Below are 17,206 nucleotides of genomic sequence, written 5' to 3'. Positions count from 1 at the left end.
TCCAACCATAGGAATTTGGATGAATCCCCTTTCTCTCTCAAGGGGATAAGGTAGGTAAGAGCTCATTGGACAAACACTGAATGAATATATGATGCATAGTTTTCAGAAGAATGCAAACTATTAACTCTATAAAAGATTACTCCATATCACGAATAACACCAGAAATGCAAATCAAAATAACTAAAGCTTTAATTCATATTCAGCAAATTGGCAAAGATGACAAAAGATGGAACTAGCCAATGTTGTAGGGCTTATGGAAAGACAGGAACACTGATATACCATCAGTGGAGATACGAATTGGTCCAACCATTCTGGAAAGCCATTAGGAATTATACTAAGGAAGTTACTAAAATGTCCATTCCCTTTGACCCAGAGATCTCACTCAGGGCATATAGTCCCAATAATGTCATGACAAAAAAGAAACGTCTCATATAAAAAAATATTTTTAGCAGCACTTTTTGTAGGAGCAAAGAACTGGGAACAAAGTAGATTCCCATTGGTTAGGGAATGGCCAAACAAATTCTGGCACATGAATATAATCGAATATTACAATGGTGTAAGAAATAATAAATATGGTGAATATGAGAAGTATGGGAAGACTTTTATGAATGGATGTAAAGTGAAGTCAGCAGAACCAGGAAAACAATACATGGTGACTTCAACAATAATAAGAAAATAGAACTTGAATGCCATGAAATTATAATGACCCCCAAAGAAGAGATATGAAAAAGCATTCCACCCCCTTCTCTGCCCTATGAACTTCTTGGCAGAGGTGGGCAACCATTGGTGTGGAATGTTGTATAGATCGTCGGATTTTTGGTATGTTGGTTCATTTTGCTGGACTCTTTCTCCCCTCTCTTTAATGATTTGTTACAAGGGATTGCTCTGTGGGAGAAGGAGGGGAAAGGAAATGGAGGTGATGTAAAAACAAAAGATATCTACACAATAAATTTTTTTAAAGTATGTAAGAGACAGTGTGGCATCATAATGACTCAGGATTCAGCTCTGTCACTTGTTAGCTAGATGACTTTGGGCGATATAACCTTCCTAAACAAAATCTTATATTTATAACCCATTGATCCCAAATCTCATAATGAATAGACTCGGTCTTCCAATGCACCCTGTGGAGTATGGCCTATCTCCCTAAAGGAGTTAAAACTTAGCTTTAATAAGCTTAAAAAAAAGACAGAGAAGTCAACCCCTCTAAAGAGCCAGGGGTATCCCTCAGCAGTAGATGACCACTGAGGCTAACCAAGGAGCAGCATTGAGAACAGCCCAGGAAAGAGAGTTGAGACCAGGCCCAGGGGAGGAGAGTCAGAAGCTCCTGGCAGTCCTGCAGTATCTGTCACCCCGAGGTGAAGGCGCACTGGCTGCATGTGCTGGCCTCCGACAGAACCTCATATATGTCTATTCTTCCCACTGAGGGTGGATAAACTTATGAGAGGGAGTGTCAGCGCTCTAAGTTTATAGGGGAGGAGGTGCTCTATTGCCACTTTTCTTATTATATGATTTCATTAAATGCCTTTGACTTGAACTAATTTCATTCTTTGGAGGACTAGGAAAAGCAAACACATCAGTGGTTACTGCAGGGCTATGGTTCGGGGTGGATGTGGACCTCCAGAGGCTCTTGACCCTTGGGAAGCTTTTTTTGTGGGGCTCCTATGTGTGTGGGGGTGCCATAGGTGCAATGTCAATGATTTAGATGAACATATAGAAGTTCCTTCATCGTATGTGCAGATGACACAAAGCTGGGAGGGTAACTTATCAGCTAAGTGACAGAATGAGAAGTCTCAGTGACCCAGCAGATTAAAAAGCTGGAATAAAATTGAAAAAAAATTGCATTTACTAGAGATAAATGTTTCCTGATTTTCTTTGCAACCTCCTTTCTGTGCCTCTTGGTCCCCATCTGTAAAATGGAAATTATGCTGGTTGAGATGGGGTCATTACTAATGAAAAACAAAACTTTGGCTAGAATACACTGAGACCCTAGAATAAGAAACATACTTTTAGTTCTCTTAACCACAGGGAAATCTGTGGACATTCCCTGAGCCCTTCAGTGTTCTTGAGGACTGCTCTGGCTAAGGTCTCTGGAGGCCAAAGATTTATCCCCATTCCAGTGAAAGAGAAGAGGACGCCCTCCAGATTGGCCAAGGCCGCAGTGGGGAAAGGTCACCAGCTCCTGACAGCCAGGGAAGGAAGTGGAAATTTCAACAAGTGCCACTGTGTTCTTTTTGAGTGTTCTCTTTCCAAAAGCCACTTTGTGAGCCTGGGGCCTTCCCTGATTTCCTCCCTCCCACCCCCACCTCCAAGCAAGAGGGGCCAGACCCAGTCAGCCCTGCCTGCCCCAGGCCTCCAGGGAAGTTCTCACACTTAGATGGTTGGCAGAAGGCCCCAGGCTCAGGCAAATTAGTCTAGAGAAACTTCCCTTCCTTCGAGGTCTCCTTAGGCAGTGCTGGAGATTCTCAGGTCATGGGGGTAGGGGGGTGGGAGGGCGGCAGATAGGCGGGGAGAAAGGACTGAAAGAATAAGGCAAAGGAAGTTCATCTCAGGCCCTTCCCCCAAGTTCCAAAGCCTGGTTTGGTCTTGGCTCATCTTCCAGAAATGTGGGTCACTTAAATTCTCTCAGTCTCAGTTTCTTCATCTGTAAGTTTTCATTCAGCTGTAAGTCCTATTTAAGAATTTCAGGCAGGATCAGGCCTGGGGAGAAGCTATTTCTGGACACAGAAGCCTTTGAGCCTCCTTTCCTACTCCAGGATCAGCCCAGTCAAGAAAATCACCAATTGAAGGAAAGTAAGACCCCAGGATCCCAATCTTGCTACCAGCATTTTGTTGGTGAGGAGGGAAATGGGAGGTGGGTGGAGATAGACCCTTTGGTTTTCCAAGTGCATGATAACAACTACTGAACCTAGGATAAGCTTCCTTCTCTCCATTTCTACAGATGTCACCCTACTTCAGGCCCTCATTTTTTGTGCCCAGGAGCTTCCTGACTGATTTCCAAGCCTTCTCATTTCTCTCCCTCCCATCCATCCTCCACATGCTGCCAGAGTCATGTTCTGAAAGTGGAATGTGAATTAAAAATTATTCTCCTGCTCAAAACACTTCAATGGCTCCCCACTGCTCACAGATAAACTCAAAGTCCTTCTCTCTGGCTTTCAAGGTTCTCCACAATCTGGTCTTACTCTCCTTTTCCATTCATCTCCTACTTTTCTCTGACACAATCCAACTCAACAAAAATGAGTCAAATTCCTGCAGCATGCAAGGCATTGCTCTACTTCTTCCAAGCTGACTCTCCCTCATTCTCCATATATGTCCTGGGCTTTCCCATCTCCATGCTTTTTCTCATACCTTTCATGAAGATCCAGCCCAAGTGCCACCTCTTCAATAGTCATCTCTGATCTCCTGAAGCCAGATCTCCCTCCGCTAAAACCTTATCATCATTTAGTACTAGAGACACCCATGATATAGTGAAAGCTGGACTAGGAGTCTGGAAAAGCCTGATCCTGTGTGATTGTGGGCAAGTCACTTAATTTCTTGGATCTGTTTCCTCACCTATAACATGGGGTAAACAAAAACCACGGAGGACCTGCTTGCAAGGTCCTTGTGAGGCTCAAATGAGATAATTATGGAAAACATTTGGCCGACCTCAAAGCAATATAGAAATGTCAATTTCTATAATTATTATTTGTACTCCCCGTCTGGTAATTATTGTATTCTGTGATGTATTTCACCCCTTTGTCCTTGTATCTCATCTCCTCTGCCAGATGGAAAGCTCTTGAGGGCACAGATCAGTAAGGAAGGGAAAGGGTCAGAAAAGTGAAGGAGGGAGACAAGGGGTTGGGATAGCTGAGGGGCGGAGGGAGGTAGAGAAGAGATAGGAGAATTGGGGAGAAGAGAGATACAAAGTAGAGGGGCATGGTTGAGAGAAATAGAGAGAAAGGGAGAGAGAAAGGAGAGGGAGGAGGGACAGAGACAGAGGGGAGAGAAAGAGGAGAAAGAGGGAAGAGAGAGAGAGAGAGACAGAGACAGAGAGAGACAGAGACAGACTGAGAGACCGAGAGACAGTAGGGGAGAAAGCAGAGAGAAAAAAACTGAAGAAAGGATCATTGTATTTCAGAGCTGGAAGAGACTTTAGAGGTCATTAGATCAGAAAAAAAGGGAGTAGCAAAGAGAGAGGAAGAGAGAGACAAAGACAGAGCACCCTCCTGCAGCATTTGAAATGAAAGCAGATGATGTCATGTAAGGGACAAGCAGATGTGGAGGTTACAACGTTTCCTGCTTTGAAAACAGACAATTCTGTCCCTGTCTGACCTTGTTGGGCTGAGGTTCTCTAAGGGGAGGCGGGGAGGCAGTGGAGGAGGCAGTGGGTGAAAAAAGTGGGAAGCCGTGCTGGCTCCCAGTCCCAGGAAAAATGAATGAGCTATGGGCAAATGGTCAAAGGATATGAACAGGCATTTTTCAAAAGAGGAGATGCGAATTGTTAATGACCTGAAAAGATGTTCATGATCGAGGAGACACAAATTAAAACAACTCTGAAGTTCCACCACAGGCCCATCCGTTGGCAAAAAAGGAATTAAATGCATCAAAACTCAATGTTGGTGAGGTTGGACAGAAACCGGTCTACTGAGCCATTAGTGATGGAATTGCAAAGTTATGGAATCTTTCAGGAGGAAGTAGAAGTTACAAAAATTAGCTCTTTTATCTAATAATTCCTTGGGAATATACAACTGAAAGTGTTAAGTAAAGAAAAAAAGAGCTAGCTATCCAAAGATGTTCCAAAGATGTTTGGGGCAGCTGCGTGGTGCACTGAATAGAGCACCGGCCCTGGAGTCAGGAGGACTTGAGTTCAAAGATGTTCAAAGTATTATTTGTAATGATGAAAGGTTGAAGTAGTTGAACTTCCACCAGCGGGGGAATGGTTAAATAAGTTGTGGCATATGAAGGTAATGAAATGCTATGATGCAGTTAAGACCAATAGGTTTGAGGAATGCAAAGGCATCTGAAAAGACCTGTATGAAGTAATGCAAAGCGAGGAAAGCGGAACAAGAGGAGAATACACATTAACGTTCACCATCTTAGGGGAAAAGTAAACGAGAATGAATGGGAAAAGGAATCTTGAAGGAGACTGGGAGAGGCTGAGAAGCTGTTATATTTTATGCATTGAAATGAATTAATTTCAGAGATAGCTAGGTAGCCCAGTGGATAGAGCGCTGGGCTTCCAGTAAGGAAGACCTGAGTTCAAATTCAGCCTCAGGCATTTACTAGCCACATGACCCTGGGCAAGTCACTTAACCTCTGTTTGTCTTAGTTTCCTCAGCTGTAAAATGGGGATCATAACAGCACCCACTTATAGAGTTGTTATGAGGATCAAATGAGATAATATTTGCAAAGCACTTAGTACGGTGTCTGGCACACAGTAAGTGCTGTATGAATATTAGCTGTTATTGTTATGTATTAATATAATATAATATTTATTCTTTCTCCTCAAATTTAAATGTAAATAGTTACCAAGCAAGTTTAATTAGTTGTGCTGATGTTCAACATTAAGTTTTTAATAAACTGTTTAATTTTTAAAATTAAATAAACAGTTGTGCCAATGCAAATCAGCCCCGAGCAGTCTTTCTGGTGATGAATCTTGAATAAATTCTTAATATCATAGGTAGCTAGGTGGCATAGTAGACAGAGCACAAAAATTGGAATCTGGAAGACCTGAGTTCAAATCCAGCCTTTGTTGCTTACTAGCTGTATGACCACGGGCACGTTACTTAACCTCTGTTTATCTCAGTTTCTTCATCTATAAAAGGAGAATAATCCCAGTATCTACTTCTCAGGATGGTTCTGAGAATCAGATGAGGTAATAATTGTTCAGTGCTTAGCATAGAGCCTGGCACACAGTAGGCACTACATAAATGCTTATATCATGCACATCTATTCTCTTTCTCCCTCTCTCTTTCTTTTTCTTTCTCTTTCCCTCCCTCTTTCTTTCCCCCCTCTCTCTTTGTCTCCTCTTCCCCTTCCTTCCTTCCTTCCTTCCTTTCCTTCCTTCCTTTCCTTCTTTCCTTTCTTCCTTTCCTTCCTCTCTCTCTCTCTCTCTCTCTCTCTCTCTCTCTCTCTCTCTCCCCTTCCTTCCTTCTCTTCCTTCCTTTCTCTCTCTCTCTCTCTCTCTCTCTCTCTTTGCCTTCTGTGCTCTTTCTCTCACATACACACACAAACACACACACTATCCATGCCAATCACAAGGATAGCAGCAAAAGATGACAAGGCCCTAACTCTGCGCCATTCCTTCCTTCTTCAAGCCCAGGCTCCTTTCCCAGCTGCCTGGGGGCAGTTTCCTCTCTCTGTCACAACATGATATGTTGCCAACTGGCAGATCTCCTCATTTCCTTCTTAGGGACTTGTCTAATAAGAATCACTGAAATTAGGCCCCCAACTTCCTTTTGAACATGTTTCCCAACTCTTCCCTTGCCTCCCCTGGAGGGCACTGGGCTGTGTGCCATCACCTGTCCTGTTGGGGCAGGGACCTTAGCCCCTGGACACTCGGCCCCATCGCCTGTTCTAGGAGGATGCACACAGCCTGGTATCTGGAAGCGGGCCAGACTTTTCCTTTGCCCATTAGTAATGATAATGCAAACAATAGCCCTCATTCCTATAGGTGTGGAAAGTGCTCTTCACAACACCCTCCTGAGGGAAGTAGTGAAGGCATAATTATCACTATTTTATATTAAATAGCAAATAAGCATGTTTCCAATGTAAGAACCTCGTCTATGGCATTCTGGACAGGCAGCCATCTAGCCTCTGTTTGACCACCTCCAATGAGGGGGGGCTCACCACCTCTTTAGGAAGAACATTGAAGAATAATTCTATCCTGTTTCTTCCTTTATTAAGCCAAACCCCACCAGCCTTACTCATTTTGGTCTTTGTTCTTCCCTCTGGAGCCATGCAGCACACACCTGCTCTTTCCTCCACAGAAGTGGGAACTCGTGGCCTTGGCTGGAAGTGTGGCTCAGTGGGCAGAGTGTCAGATTTGGGTTCATAGGGTCAGGGACATAGATCAGGAAGGGACCTAACTTATGACCTAGAACACTGAATCTGGAATCAGAGGAGGCACGGGTCTGTTGCTTGCTACCTGTGTCACTTTGGACAAGGTCTTTCCTCTCTCTAGGTCTCAGTTTCCTTATCTGCAGAATGTTGGGTTAGGTTAAGTGGCCCCTAAGATCCCCTTCCTTTCTATACTTACGGTCCTCTGCTTATGTGGGCTCTTACGGTCCCTTGTGCTTAGTAGATACTCAGGAAATGCTTCTTGGATTGAATTCTTGAATTAGAGTATCTTAAAGGGATTGACTAATAAATAAACAAGCATTTATTGAGCGACTCCAATATGCTGGGGATACAAGGCCGAAAAATGAAACAATCCCTCCCTTCAAGAAGCTTGCATTGTATAGGAGGAGCTCAGACATGGGAAGAGAGAGCAGATATATTTTGTCTGGCTTTGGAGGGTAGAATTAGGACCAAAGGGGCAAAACTGTCCGTTTGGAGGTAGTGAGTCTCTTGTTATCGGAAGTGGCCCAAGCAGAGGGTGGATGACCCCTGTCAGGGATGTCCCAGAGGAGATTCAGGAGAAAGAAGGATAGGTTATACAACTCTAATTATCTTTTTTAATTCTTAGATTCTCTGTGAAAAAGATAGGAAGAAATAAGAAATTCAGGAGGGGAGGGAGAAGGGAGGAGCAACAATGGGAGGGAAGGAGAGAGAAAGAGAGAGGGGAAGGCAGGCAGGCAGGAAGGGAAGGCAAGAAGCATGATACACTGGAAAGTATGGTGGATCTGGGTTCAAATTCTGACTGCTATTTACTTGTCTGTATGACCTGGGGCAAGTCCCTGACCTCCCTTTCTGGACCTCAGTTTCTCATCTATAAGATGAGGAGGTTGGAGTAGGTGACCTCTAAATCTTCCAGGGCTTTCAAAGCTAAATCTATGATCTGAGGAAGGAAGGCAGACAGACCATTATTTTTTTCTACACCCCAGGGAACTTCATTATGCTTTGCTCTGTAAGCTTATTTCTTGCTTGTAATTAATTCTACTGAATTGACTTAATCCCAATGGTCTGGAGAACTGTTATCATCTTGATTAATTTAAAAAAATTGAAGCATAATAGTAATCATCATACCAATGGTTCTCACAAGTCACACCACAGCGAGAAGTCAAGAGCCCTGAGAAGTTCATCTATCATACCCAATGGAGGAAAGGTTCTTGCTGGCTCTGGAATTCTGGTCCCCCATAGCAGATTTCAAGTTTGTCACCTGGTGAGGTTGGGGGTGGGGCACAGGCCAGACCCTTGAGTCACCTCCCACAAGGGATCAGACCAGACCAGCAGCCAGGACAGAATGCATGATGCCTCTCCACTGTCTGCTGCAGTCAAATCCAAATGGCTCAGTATGGCATTCGATGTTCTTCTTAGGTCTATGTTCTCTCTGTAGCTTCATCTCTCCCTCCTTTCAGCTCATACCCCCAGCCCCAGCCGCAGCCAGGCTCCCTGACTTACTGTCTGGGCCAGAGCTCAGGCTGAGGCCCTCTACCTGTGGCCACAGCCCTCACAGCCACCTGCTTTAAATGCCCTTTGCTCTCTGTTTCAGGTTGTGATGTCTTGGCACCTGACTTTAAGGGTACACACCTGGTCTTGTATTTCTTCTGCTGTTGGGCTGTTACACGTCACCTTGGCTCCCACCTCATGTGAATTCCCTATACAGGAACCTGTGGAAGGTGTCCTTTTATTTCCTAAAGCTCTTAGCACACAGTAGCTTTAATGGCTGTTGAATGAATGAATGATTGTAAATGCTCAGTTAAATATCCCCTGATTGATGGATTCCAGATTCCTTCCATTAAATGTTTGTTTCTAGAAGAAATCCATCAAGTTAATGGGTTTTTATACAGTGTATAGCTTTTTTTTTTTTTTAGCATAAGTAGAATTCCAGGTCCTGAATTAAAGGGGTTATAGGAACATAGAATGTCAGAGCTGGAAGACAACTTTGTTAAAGCTGGAAGGGACCTTAATATATAAAATTTCTGAGTTGGAAGGGGCCTTAGACTATAAAATGACAGACCTAGAAGGGACCCCAGAGGTCATCTAGTCCACACCTGGGGAGGTTAAGTGATTTGGCCACAGTCGAAAGGGTAATAACTAGCAAGCTTGGGATTCGAACCCAGGTCCTCTGACTCCCAATTCAGTATTCTTTCTATGTTAGGTGAGTGGGTAGGCTGCTGGTTAATGGCAGACCACCTGCACAGGACCTGGCTGGAGGCTTCTGACAGGGGCTCTACCACTGAAATGAGGAACTTGATCTGGCCTTGTTATCGTTTGTGTGTTTGTTTCTCAAATTTCTCCCAGAAGAAGAGCTCAAGAACCAAGAACTCAGGGGAAATCGAGATAATCAGATCTTTTGGACAATCTGCTTGGTCAATAAATAAACATTTATTAAGCGCCTACTGTTTGCCAGGCCCTGTGCTAAGTGTTGAGGATGCAAAAAGAAGGGAAAGACAGTCCCTGCCTCAGGGAGCTTACAATGCATTTCACAGGGGAGGTCCATCTGCCTGGCCACAGGCCTCAGATGGGCCAAGTGTGGTAAGACATATCTTATTCAAGGGCCCTTCTCTCCCCTAGTTTTGCGGTGGAAGTAGGCAGGGTTTGCAGTATAGGATTCCCAAAGGTTAGTGTATGCTTGGCATCCTAGGGATTGTTTCATTCTTCATCTTCGTATCACCTAGCACTGTGCTTGGCACATAGGGGCTAATGAAATGCGTATTGACTGATTGATTTCTTATTGATTGATTGATTTTAGTCATCCTATAAATACCTAACTCAAATGCCACCTCATGCACTAAGCTGTCCCCGATAACCCTAGTTAGCCAGGACTGTCCTCATCAGCCTTCTCAAGGGAAGGCTGAATAGTGCCATGGAAAGAACCCTGCCTCTGATTCCTTGGACCACAAGCAAGTGCCTCGTCTTCTCTAGTTTCTTCATTTGTAAAATGAGGGTGTGGGACTAGATGTCATTCAAAGTCCTTTTCAGCACTAAATCCAGGGTCCTCTTGTCTCTCCCCTGTGTCTCCAGCCCTAGATGACCCAGGCTAACTTTCAAGTCGCCTCTCACACTCTACTCCAGGCTCAGATATTTCCTGCCTTGGTTCTCCTTCTCCACTAGGCCCTCCTCCCCTTTTTTCGAACTCTTAATTGATATGGTTGGACATGCTAGCACAATGTTTCTATTCTTTTCCCTGGGAAGAAAGTGGGTAGATAAAAATGTCACCATCTTGGTCATTAATCAATCCATTAATGTCACCCTAAGAAAAGACCAGACAGAATCCTTTAGGATGAATTGGAGGTGGCTTCATTCAGGGAAAACTCCCATCCCTTCGGGGCCTTGGCTGGAGAAAGGGGCTTTCCCCAAAGCTGAGCAGGGAGGGGCTGCTCTCTCACCTCCAGCCTTGTCACCAAGAAGAACTTTGGGAGAAAAAACCAAAACACCAACTTTACAAAAAGCTTTTCAAAGCTCTGGAAAGACAAGGTAAGCCAGAGAAGGCAGGGTCCAGGGGGGAAGGCACCACAGGGATTGAAGAATCAGGTCCAGACTCTTTAAACCAGCACCCAAAGCCCTCCACAATCAGGCCCTGCCTAATTTAACTATCCTGTCTCATTTCCCACTCTTCCCCAGAACTCCAGATAGACTTGTTTACTCCCAATTCCTAAACACACCTTTTAAGGCACAGTGAATAGGATGCTGGAACTTCAAGTCTGGAAGACCTGTGTTCAAATTCCATATCGGACACTTTACTAGCTGAATGACTCTGGGCAAGTCACTTAAGCTCTTTGGGCCTTAGTTTCCTCGTCTGTAAAATGAGGAGGTTGGACTTAATGGCCTTTGCTGTCACTTCCAGGTCTAAATCTATGAATCTATGCTCTATGGTTTCTGCTCTCACTACTGATCTTTGTCCTTTATTTAAGTTGTACCCATCCTTCGAGGCTCAGCTCAAATGCCACCTCTTCCTTGAGGCCTCCCCAGATCAACTTAGCCCATAAGGATCTGTCCCTCCTCTTGGCCCCTATAGCATTTACTGTTTATAAATTCCACACCTCCTGACTCCAGCCTGTCTCTGACCTTGAGCTGGGTGAATGCTTTTTCATTCATATTATACACTAGAGATGTGTATAGTCACTTGCGGTACCTCCTTATGTTATCTAACATTTCATGTGCTGATGCCTCGTCTCCTCAGCTACAATGTATGCTTACAGAAGGCAGGTAACCTGCCTTGCTCAATATCCCACACGGCACCTAACACAGTGCTAGGCACATGGTGTCATTCCAGGGCAAGCGCATGGCATGCCCAAGGTCACATTGTACCCACCTCCCCGACCCCTGCCACCAGCGTCTCTCTAAAACGGAAAAGAGAGGAGAGCACAGATAATACGGGTTCAGATAAGCAGGGCACAGCTGATCTGGTTAGCAACCTCTCATCTTTAATTTTCACCTGCGACCTTTTCCGTGATCACTCTATCACGTCTAGCTACTCGTTTCTGTTGTGTCTGACTCTTCGTGACTGGAGTGTCTTTGCCATTTCCTTCTTCAGCTTACAGATGAGGAAACTGAGGCAAACAGGGTTAAATGACTTAACATAGGGTCACATACCTAGTGAGTGTCTGAGGCCAGATTTGAACTCAGGAAGATGAGTTTTCCTGACTCCTGGTCCAGCATTCTACCCACTGTGCCACCTAATTTAAATAAAGGAGTCCTGAAGTGACTTTTTGGATGACCTTCAATAAGCTTGGGGAAGTTACTGCCAGCTATGTGCCCTTGTAGCCTCTGAGCACCCTGGCCTCAACCTCTGACACATGATGAGTGCCCAGCACACGTGGAGCATGGCTATGTGGAGGGATGAGCTGGGTGTCAGAAGTCCAGCCAAGGCAGCCCTCTGGGGTCAATCTTGGAGGCTGGGCAATGTGGTTACCAACCACATGTAGCCTTACGGTTGGGTGCCCAATGGGATGGGCAGTGTGGTGCCCATGGCAAACTGAGATATTTGTGTGCTTGGATTTTCCTTTTCCATTTTCATGGATGTGGGTGATCCAGGAGTGGGGAACCTGCAGCCTCAAGGCCACATATGGCCCTCTAGGTCCTCTGGTGTGGCCCTTTGACTGAATCCAGACTTCACAGAACAAATCCCCTTAATAAAAGGATTTGTTCTGTAAAACTTGGACTCAGTCAAAAGGCCAAACCCAAGGACCTTGCAGGTTGCATGTGGCCTTGAGGCTGCAGGTTCCCTACCCCTGAACTAATTTGGCTCTAATACATGGGAAAGGGATTCAGAGACAGCTTTACTTAGAAATGGCTGACTTAATGGTTTAATTTGAGGGGCACCAGACTCCAGGTCCAGCATTCTATCCACTGTGCCACCTAATTGCCCAATACCCAATTCCCAATACCCTATATGTATTTGTTGAATTTAGTTGAATAACCTTGGAAGCTCTAATTATCCTCAATGTCTTGGCAAATCCAGGAGATGGTGGCAAGTCCATGGTTTAAAACCTGTTCATCAATCCACGAAACGTGGAGATAGAGCCCAAAGCTTCTCCTTTGATATGGGAAAGCCTCGAGCAAACATAATCTTTCATTCCTCTATCCACGTATCCTAAAAAGTGACCACAGACTCACAGCTTCTCCAGGACAGAAGACCACTGAGCACAAACGAAACTTGAATTAGAAGCGCCTTTAGAATACCCCAAATGAATGGTTATCTATGTTTTCCTCATATTAGGAGGAAGAACAGATTTAGGAAGGTTTCAGTGCTCCATTCATGGTCACACAGCCAGAGCCACAGCCCAGGGCTGTCAAAAGCCCAGCACTCTGATGCTGACCAGGCTGATGGACTTTGTGGACCAGGCTCTATGGCTTTTGTAGCGTATGCCAAAGCTGAGTCATGTGAAGACAGATGAATGATATGTAACTGAGGTCACTCTTCCCACCTGTACAAGCCCCTGGGCCTGAATGCTAGAGTTCTATCTTGGAGAAGGCAAGGCATCTCTTTGGCAGTGATCCTAATGCTGAGAATTAGCAGATGTCCCTTGGATCTAGAGGCCACCTGGGGTTGTGGAAAAAATGTTGGCTTTGAAGTCAGAGGACCTGGGTTGAAATCCTAGCTCCTCTGCTTATTACCTGTATGACTGTAGATGCTCCACACCCTATTGGAATACCAGAGTACGAAGAAGGACGTGTTTGCTTGTATTGCAAACCTTCAAGAAAGATGGAAGACCGCTAAGCCTTACTCTCTGCCCTCTCTCTCACCGGTTCCTAAAGTCTTCAAAGCCTTGCCATCGGCCCTGCTACTCTGGCCTCCAGACTCTTGGGCCTTTCTGTATACCGCATAGCTGAGCTCACTTCTATGTATACTTGGCGCATAGTAAATGCTTTTTTTTCTTGGATGCTCATCCATTTAAGCTCAATTTCCCCCTCTATAAAATGAAAGGGTTAGACTAGATGACTCCTAAGGAACATTACAACTGCAGGCCTGGGATCCTGTGGTTTCCTCATCTTTAGGATTCCCTCTCTGCAAATGAGCCTGTGTACCAATGGGCCAATCTCCTTTCTGTATCACTTCTGTCAATGCTGTACTCTAAGTAACAGGGATGTATTTGAGCCGGCTCAGAAAGGCTCAGGAGAGCTGATGGCTCAGTTTTCAGCATGAGAATTTACCCCTTGAAAACTACACATCGGGGATTGGCATATTGTTTTATTGATTGTCTAGACTTAAGAAAGCAATGAAGAAAATGTTAATAATTCAGACTAAACTGAAAAGTTTAATTTTTTTTTTTGGAAAAACCAGCTGTGTTAAATATTCACCAGGACAGCCCTGGCATATGAGCTCCATGGGGTTCAAATCCCGCATCTGACACGTCCTAGCTGGGTGTAAGTCATTTAATGCCTTTGATGCTTACGTCTTTTTTCTATAACATACAGATAATAAATACACGCACTCCCTCCCGGGGTCCTTGAGAGGAAAGCTCTTTGTAGCCCTAAAAGCATTATAGAAATATGAATGATTATTGTGACTTATTGTTATTCTCCTGTGCTCCTCTGGCTAAGGGCTGTGTGTACTTTCTCTACAATCCCTCCCTTCCTCTCTTCTCCCCTCCCCCCAGCAGGGAGCACTGGGGCTGGGCCTGGGCACACAGGAGGCCCTCCTGTAATTACTTGTTGATGGACTGATTTTATCTTGGGGAGAGTGGAGGGGGTGTGGGGGTGTGGTGGTGTTGGAATCTGTTTCTCAGAGTCCCAGCTGACTGGCTGGAGGAGGAAGGGAAGAATGTGCCGGGGGATGAAGATTACACACCAATTGAGATAAATAAACGTGTAAATCCATCAGCATCTTAGAATGCACTAATAACAAAGGCCTTCCAACTCTCACATCCTCGTCAATCGCATTAGCGCCACTTCCACAGCCAAATCAAACTCCTGCGCCGTGATAAACAAATGCTCGGGCTCCAGGCCTCTCGGTCTCCCTGCAGTTTTTGAAACCTGGCTTTGTTTCTCTTCTCCAACCCTCTCCCTCCCCCTCCTCCCTCTCCTCCTCTGCTCCTCCTCCTCTCCCTCCTCCTTCTCCTTCTCCTCTTCCTCCTCCTCTGCTCCTCCTCCTCCTCTTCCTCCTCCTTGCCCTCCCCACCACGCCACTCCAAACCTTTCTTGTAAAATGCCTTAAGAACAAAGCCCAGGAGGGATGAGAAGCTATCATTAGTAGGCTGGGTCTTGGGTTAAACTAGTGCATCTAGAAGATTTCCTCCAGGGCTCTCCATCTACCTTTCTAAATCTCCCCTCTGGGGTTCCCACGATGGCTCAGGCTCCCCTTTTGGCACCTCACCCAGCGCTGTCCTCATAGGATCAGAGGAATATAGATTTAACCATAATGATAATAACAAACGACAATAACTCAGCATTTATTTAAGGTTTGCAGAGCTCATGACATCGTCTCCTTTGATCCTCACAACAACCCTGTGAGAAAGGGGCTATTATTATTTACATTTTACAGATGGGGAAACTGAGGCCGAGAGACGTTAAATGACTGAGGAGGTCTCTGAGGCAGGATTTGAAATCAGGTCTTCCCAGCTCCAGGGAAAGGAGCTTAGAGACTGATAATGGGACCCTAAGTCAGCCTCAGTTTCCTTCTCTGTAAAATGAGTGAGGAGGACTGGACTAGGGAACCTGTGAGGTTCTTTATGTCTCCAGGTCTATGAGCCTATGATATATTGCAGCCCCCTCATTTTATAAACGAGGAAACTAAAGCCTTTAAAGATATAAAAACAAAGATATTAAAAAAAAACAACTTGTAGATGATCACACAGGTAGAAGGCATCAGAGACAGAATTTGAACTCAGGTCTTCCTGACGATAGCCCAACACTCTATCGACTAGACCAACTTGTCTCCTCCCTGGGTACGCCTTATTCTTTCTCTCCATCCTGTTTCTCATCCCCCCCCCCCAGGACTCTGACAGGTGATGGACTGCCTCTCCCGAAGGTGTTCGTTGGTGCTAATGCTTCATGGGCAACCTGTCCTAAATAGCATAATTGCTTTAGTGCTTTCACCAAAAGGAAGGGGTTAAAGGTGGGAGATTTCAGACAGCCGGCAGGAGAGGAGCTTCTGAGCAAGGAACGCATTTTGTTAGCCCCCAAACCCAGGCCACATTAAGGCTTGTGACTTCCCCTCCACCTGTTCCTGGGTTTGGCTGCTACGGGAAGAGTGGTGCCTCTGTGGAATGAGTGCTGGATTGGAAGGCCGGAGGACTAGTCTTCGAAGCCAGCTTTGCTTCTTAGGACTTTGGCTGAGTCACTTCTGCTATCTGGGACTCCATTCTCTCCTCTATAAACGAGGGGCTTAGACTAATTAGAAGTCCTCTAAGCAAGTCTTTAAGGTTTTCTTGTATCTACCTTTTAGAAAGATCAAGGTACCCACCCTCAGGAGGCTTAGGGACTTCCCATTCAATCTCAGATATCCTCAAAGCATAGGTATGTTGCATATTTCCAAGTCATGAGAGTGGATTGGACAGGTTGAGGATAATAAGGGGCTTTGCATGGGAGGCTTGAACAGCCCCTCTGGCCAACTGGGTGAAGCCAAGTCATGTCAGAGCTTCCAGGTGTGTGACTTCCAGAGTAATGGATTCTGGCAGTGGTGCCGGAAGTCGTTCACTCGAAGGACTCAGAGCAAGGTGGTCAGCAGGGAGCCCCGCCCACCAGCTCCTCATCCGGGCCTCTCCTAATCCAGGCAGCAGGCAGGAGAGGAGACCTTTGGGTCATTGGCCACAAAAGAAAGTGGGATCTCCTTACCCAGTGTCCTCCACAACACGGCCCAAGCTACTCTTCCAGACTGACCTCCCACAACTCAGCTCAGAGCTGAGCTCGCCTGGACCTCTAAGAACCTGCGAGTCAGTTCATCAAGCATTTATTGAGGGCCTACTGTGTGCTAGGCACCATGCTAGGTGCTGGGGATACAAAGGCAAGAACAAAAATCCTTTTCCTCAAGGAGCCTCTGAATTTCTGCTCAAGTCATTCCTTTCCCGCCCCACCTGAAACACCCAGCCCCTCCACTTAGCTGAGTTTGACCCAGCTAGCCGACACTGTGGACAAAGTACTCGATTTAGAATCAAGAAGAGAGCTTGAATCCCACCTGAGACACTTACTAGGTGACCCTGGGCAAATCACCTAGCCTCCCTCTACTTCCATTTCTCACATCATCATCTCTCAGCCAGCTGCTCTCCTTAATTCTCAACTCCAGAAATTCATCATTCTGCATGATGAAATCAACTCAGAAACCCAAGACTCCATCACTCCTTGGGCCAAGTAACCAAGGAGAATGAAACTGGCATCTGACCCACAGAGTTGTTGTAAAGATCAAATGAGATTGGATATATGTACGTGCACACACACACGGGCACGCGCGCGCACACACACACACACACACACACACAGTACCTATTGCTTATAAAACACTGGACAAGTCACTTAATCTCTGGGCTTCTCTTTTTCTGTAAAATTGGAGTAGGTTGTGTGGTGGGAGGCTCGGGGGGCGGGGGGCGGTTGCGAAGATGTCTCACTAAATGACTTATAAGTTTCCTTCCAGTTCTAAATCTATGATCCTTTGAAAGGCACTTTTACCTGCCTCTGTGCCTAGCAT

At 45.4% G+C, this 17,206-nt stretch overlaps 1 protein-coding gene across 1 annotated transcript in view; it reads right to left on the bottom strand.

Moving 5' to 3' along the window:
- FGD5 (FYVE, RhoGEF and PH domain containing 5) overlaps positions 1-17,206 on the bottom strand; it is a 191,109-nt gene that overhangs the window by 44,713 nt on the left and 129,190 nt on the right. The gene's annotated exons all lie outside the window — the stretch shown is intronic.

The sequence above is a fragment of the Trichosurus vulpecula genome, chromosome 9 (genome assembly GCF_011100635.1).
Source record: "Trichosurus vulpecula isolate mTriVul1 chromosome 9, mTriVul1.pri, whole genome shotgun sequence".
In the NCBI taxonomy this organism is placed as follows: domain Eukaryota; kingdom Metazoa; phylum Chordata; class Mammalia; order Diprotodontia; family Phalangeridae; genus Trichosurus; species Trichosurus vulpecula.
The sequence above is the reverse complement of the archived record's forward strand: the minus strand, read 5'-3'. Positions and strand labels throughout refer to the sequence as shown.